The sequence below is a fragment of the Octodon degus genome, unplaced genomic scaffold, assembly GCF_000260255.1.
Source record: "Octodon degus isolate 3935 unplaced genomic scaffold, OctDeg1.0 scaffold00008, whole genome shotgun sequence".
NCBI classification, from domain to species: Eukaryota; Metazoa; Chordata; class Mammalia; order Rodentia; family Octodontidae; genus Octodon; species Octodon degus.
In genome coordinates this window covers 17,142,576-17,148,862 of record NW_004524584.1, presented here as the reverse complement: position 1 = coordinate 17,148,862, position 6,287 = coordinate 17,142,576, and positions in this window count along the sequence as shown.

Genomic DNA, 6,287 nt, shown 5'->3' with positions numbered 1-6,287 from the left:
CTACTTTGAGAATTCTAATTATATGAATATAAGTTTCTTGATTTTGGCATAGAGTGAAATATTATATGACTGATCTGTAAATTCTTTCCTTTTCATTTTTATTTTGGACAATTTTTATTGTTATATTCATTTAAGTTTGGAAATAATTTATTTACAATATGCAATCTAAAAAAATAAATTTAAAAAAAGCTAGGATGCATAATATGCGTGTATCTTAAGTTACACTCTGAAATCTCAAGACTTTATCAACTGTATTTGTGTATGCCAGTAAATGAATGTTTGAAAAAAAGATCTAATTGTGAAGCAAATTCAATGTTAACAATGATTATCTTTGAGCAAATATTATTACATTATCACAGTCTTATACTTGTTCTTCCTTTATATTTTTCATATTGTCTGCTGATTTAATGTTGAGTTTATGTTATCTTTTCCATCAAACTATAAATAAATAAACATCCATTTGAAAAAAATAAAAAAATAAATTAGTATGTTAAAAAGATATCTGCAAATATACATAGATAGATAGTGAGATATTATTGACTCACAGAAAGGAAAGGCATTCTGTTATCTGCTTCAAAATGGCTGATCCTAGGGGACATTTATGCTAAGTGAAATTGTTACGGCTAATTGTGAGAAACACTCATGGAGGTGGAGAGGGTACATGCAAGTTTTATTCAGCTGGCCAGAGGATGTTGTCAGAGCACCAACCCAGGCTTTGTTTTCTGGATTTTTATACATTAACAAGTTCCCAATCACCATAGCAACTACATTTCAGGAAGTTTCACAAGAAGGTCACAAATTTACACTTCCCAGGTGTTTGTTAGTCAGGTGGGATGCAGTTAATCTTAGCTTACCCACAGTTTGTTTTATCTATTGGCTCCTAAGAGTGAGTTCATCTAAAGTTTAAAGGACTTTTTAAATGGAGGCCAAAAACAAAATGGAGTTAATTTAGCCCCATCAAAATGAATCAAGTAGAGAAAGACAAATACTGCCTTATCCCACATATAAGAAGTGTTGTTTTCAAAAGTCAAAGCTCTTAGAAGTAGAGTGGAGAGCACTAGGTGCCAGGATGAGTGTGGGAAACAGGAATGAGGAACTGGTCAAAAAGTACAAAGCTGGGGCTGGTGAGATGGCTCAGTGGTCTAAAGCACCTACTTAGAACAAGCTTAGCAAAGCACAGGGACCGCGGTTCAATCCCCCAGCACCACATGCCAGCCAGCCCTGCCCCCTGGTGGGCTGAGCTGCACCCCCCCCCCACAAATAAGTAAAAATTTTAAAAAAAGTACAAAGCTGGTGCTGGGGAGATGGCTCAGTAGAATAAGTGCTTCCCTGGCAAGCCCAAGGGCCTGAGTTCAATCCCCTGTTCTGCCCCCCTCCCCCAAAAAAGTACAAAGTTTCAGTGAGAGTGAATAAATTTCAAGTATGCATTGTATATATAAGACTATAGTTAATAATAAAGTGTTATATACTTGAAAATTGTTACAAGAGATCTTAGAGATATCACCACAAAAAAATGATGTAGAGTGATAAAAATGATTTAAATGATACATTTTATGTCATGTATAATTTGCATAATTTTTAAAATATAATTTTAAAAATCAGTTGTGTTTTTATAACTAGCAGCAGCCAACCAGAGTATACAATGATACCTTAAAAATCATTTCCAATAGCATCACAAAACAAATCCCTAATAATAAACTTATTATAACAACTGTAAAGCATACTGAAATGTATGAATTGAATAACAATATTAAAATTATGATTTTCCATGCAATATGCTTTTTGGTAAAACTGCAAAGATTGATTCTAAAATTTATTTTGAAATGTAAAGGGCCTAAAACAATCAAGACAATCCTTAAAACAGAAGCATAAAGTTGAAGAGCTTGTTCTCCCTAATCCTGAGATTTACTATAAAGCTACAGTAATCAAGACAGTGTAGTGTTAATTAGAGTAAACAAGCAGTTCAATGAGACATAATAGAATCTAGAATAAGCCACATGTTGATGGCCAACTGATTTCAGGCAAAGGTACCAATATCATTCAGTGTGAGAAAGGGAAGTGCTTGCCACAAAGAATGCTAGAATAACTCAATCACCATATGAGAAAAGATGAACACTGAAGCTGGGTGTGGTATTGCTAGCCTGTAATCTCAGCTACTGGAGAGGCTGAGGCAGGATAGAAAATTTGAGGTGTGCCCGGGCAATTTAGTGAGACCATCTCAAATTTTTAAAAAATAAATTTAAAAGGGCTGGGAATATATAGGTTAGCTTTCTCTGAGTTCAATCCCCGCTACTGAAAAAAGTTAATGTTGATTCTTGCATCGCACATTAAAAATTAAGTTAAGAAAAGCCAAAGACCTAAATGTAAAAGCTGAAACTGTAGTTTCTAAAAAAAAAAAAAAATCAGGAGAAGAGTGATACACATGGAAATAAGAAAGCATTTAGCTTCCAGGGTCAAGCACTCCACGGAGTACCTAAATGTGGCACCCTCCGTGACCTCTTGGCTAGTAATGAGAAGATGCCCCGGCCCTGTGTGGGGGGAGGGGCACAGACCAGCAGACCGCCCACTCATCCTTGCACTGTGATAAGAAAAGGGTTAACAACCAGTCAGATCTTCTCAGATCCTCTGAGATCTAAGGAATGTTCACCTCTAAATGTACCTTCATCTCTTTTCTTAACTTGGAGGGATCTTTTGGGGGATAATATATATTTTGTGGTGAGGAATGTATATGACATTCAAGAATTTCCTCAGTTTTTACTTCAAATTCATTTTCTTCAATTGGAGTCAAGTAAAATTAAATCTTCACTAAAAAAAAAAACAGGCATATGGTACAATCCCATTTTTATGAAAGTATTTCTATCTTTCCTTCTATCTGTAAAAATGCACAGAAATATGTCTAGCATGCTGTACCAGAAATGTTAATGACGGTTATATTTGAATTATGAAACTTGAGGTAATATTTTTATTTTCTTTTGGTACTTTTCTGCAATGCTTAAAACTGTTTATAGGGAGCATATACTACTTTCACAGAAAGTAATTTTTCTTTAAAAAAAAAAAATCTGACATTTTTTCAAGAACCCTCACAGTTTATAGCTTACATTTCCACTTTCTTCCTTCCATCCCCCACCTCTCTCCTTCCACTGTTTTCCCCAGATCTAGCCACTATCACCCAGGTAGAGAATGCCCCATCTCCTCACTCCTCCCTTCCCACAGAAACAGAGTGGGGGACTCCTCTTCTTCTTTCTGTAGAAGCTGGAATTGGGACATTTTCTGAGGTTTTTAAAGTACTAGGCATTTCTCTCTCCTCCCATAACTCCTCACATCAGCATAGGAGGCAAGAGTAATAGGGTGGAATAGTCCAACCACAAGGCAGCCCTAGCCCAAATAATTTTCTGGGACAACATCAAATTCTGTGGGATGGAAGAACTTGAATCTTATCCTGATACCTTGTCATCCTCACATTCTGCTCCTAGTGCTTTTGCCCAGTACATCACCAACTTTCTCTTGGATATTGAGATTCTGTCTCAAGGACCTTCTCAAATGGGAGAAGGCATCCTTCAACAGAGCTGCCCTTGTGACAGGATTATTCTCCTCCACCTTGTGCCAGGATTGGGGAACAAGAAAACAGAGAAGCCTGAACTACCCTCTTGCAAGCCACTGGCACTCATAGATCACTAATGCAGAGCTAGGCCTGCACAGACAGACTGAGGTCTATCCTCCGATTTTCACAGGGCCTATGCAAGGGACAGATGAAAGTGGAGTTAGGAAGGTCTTGGAACAGAGCCCCAGGAGGAAAGCCCACTTCTCAGTATAAATTCTGGCTACTCAAGCAAACCACCTAGTAGTCAAAATCATGGAAAATCAATTCACCATGATGGAAAGCTCTGGAGAAGATCTCATAGCTTGGCATCTCTTAGGGGGTCGGCCAAATAGCTCAGCAGATTAAAGCACCTGCTTAGGCAGATGCAGGAGCGAGGAGTTCGATCCCCTGGCTTGCAGAGCCTGCCCCACCCCTGGGACGCGCATAGTGGCACATACCTATAATCCCAGCACTTGGGAGGCTGTAAAACAGGAGAATCACTATGAGTCCAATCTACACAGCAAGACCCTATACACCCTGCACAACTTATCCTAAAAAAGCTTGACATTTCTTGGTTCCCAGAAGAAGTAGGGCTTTCCTTTGAGGACTCCAAAACCAGCACAGGCAGGAAACTCCATACCTTTATCCCTTTCCCAGGCAGACAGTCTAGGGCTTTGTGGGATGTGGATTTGTGGTATGAGAGAGAGGAATAGCCAGAGATAAAGTGAAGTCACCCAGGATTAGGAGGAGGACTTGGGGTGTGGGAACTGATGAGGCCTGGTCTTTGTCATATAGGATAAGGACTGAGCGGTAGAGTGAAGGCCAAGACTATTGCCCTCCACACTATAAAGTTGAGGGAGGAATGGTCATGTGATATGAGAATAGGGGCTGTGGAAGCCAGGTCCATAAGTGTGGAGGCAGAAGGAAAGGGGAAGGGCAGGCAGACAGGAGGGTTGGTCCTTAGGAATTCTTTTCATGCTTCTCTTACACTTCTCCCAATCCCCAGATCTCTGGTTCGTCCCCTTACATGGTGGCAGGGATAGAAGCAGATTCTTTACCAAATGCCTTTCATACCATTTTGTCAGTGAGCCATGTTCATTGCTCCTTTGTTAATGTGTTAAGAAGATATCCTGAAGGCCAGCCAGATAGCTCAGCGGAGTAAAGCACCTGCTTAGACAGATGGAGGGACCAAGTTCGATCCCCAAATGTGCTGTGGCAGCCCCACCCCCAGGGCGCGCTGAGATGGCAAATGAGACTGGGTGTGATGGCCCATGCCTATAATCCCAGAGCTTGGGAGGCTGAGAAACAAGAGAATCACTACAAGTCCAATCTGTGTAGTGAGACCCTTTAGACCCTGTACTAAATACATGAAAAAAGGAAGATATCCTGAAGTCATGAAAAGAATGATTTCTTTCTGATTAGAAGAGGCTCTGAACCTCATCTTGGCTTCTTCAGGGCCTGGAATAACTAGCTCTTAGTATAGATGCACAGGAAGACCCAGAAAAGGCCATGCTTAAAGCAGGGGCCAGGGCCACCTATGCCATGGCCAGCAGCACTGTGGTGTCCAGACCCAGGGAACTGCAGCCATGCCTGCGTTATACAGAGCTCTCATCATCTGGCGGGTATTCTTAGCCACATGTATGATGAAAATCACATGTGGGCTGGTTCTTAAGCCTGTGGATAATCATCAGCATTATCTATCCTCTTTTCCAGGGCTTTCTAAAGGGAAAGGGTACCCATAAAGGCTTATAGGATGTTGCCAGTCAGCTGACAGCTTTTATACAAAGCATGAATTGGCAAGGTGTAGCTACTTTAGAGTTAAATGCTAGCCAGTGCTTATCATTTTGTATGTTTGGTGGTCCAGCTTGCCCCTCAGAGCCAGTGGCTACCAGCAAGCTTCAGGAATTCTTCTGGCCACTAGACACGGCAGCTCCCAAACACCCCATTGCGCTGCCATTCTCTGCTGCTATCCACCTTCTGCGCCAGCAGCCTTTGGGCTAACCAATTCTTAGCTCACCAACTCATCCTGCTCCACTGAAGACCGAAATCACAAGTATTCTAATCTCTACCACTGGGGCTTTATTAGAATTTATGCTGCAGCATAAGGGGAAGCAGTGAATGAGCTGAAACCTCTAAGGGCATGGCAGGGTTGCTTATTAAAAGAAAACCCAACAGGTTAATATGTGAAGGGTCAGACTTGCTATTTGGTCATGAGAAAGGGAGGGGCCCCTGGAGGACCTAATGGAAGATGGCTATAGAGGGCCAAATCACCCAGGGAAGGTGCAGAGCAGGGTCATCCAGAGCATTCTTCCGCTGAAGCAAATATCTCTTGGAGAAACCCTGGGGCATCCAATGTAGCCAGGCTGGCTGCAAGATATTGTTGCTGCTGCCGTTGTTATTGAATGCATGTTTGTAATATAATATAGTGATGCCCATTTTGCAAAACATGCAAAATATATCTTAACCATTTTCAATTACTTTAATCTTCTCTCTTCCTCTGGTCCCCATCTCCAAAAGCTACCTTCTAAGCCTTCTAAGTTTCTTATCATCTGTCCCACTGCACAGCATAGAGGAAAAAAGAAAAGTAACTCTTAGGGAGCATCAGGCCCCTCTCCTGTCTCTGGGTCAAGAAGCTGGACTATTAGAGAAAAAGGAGGGCCTCAAGAAAAGCCAACATTTTGGCCCTAGCCTTCCAAGGTCAATTAAG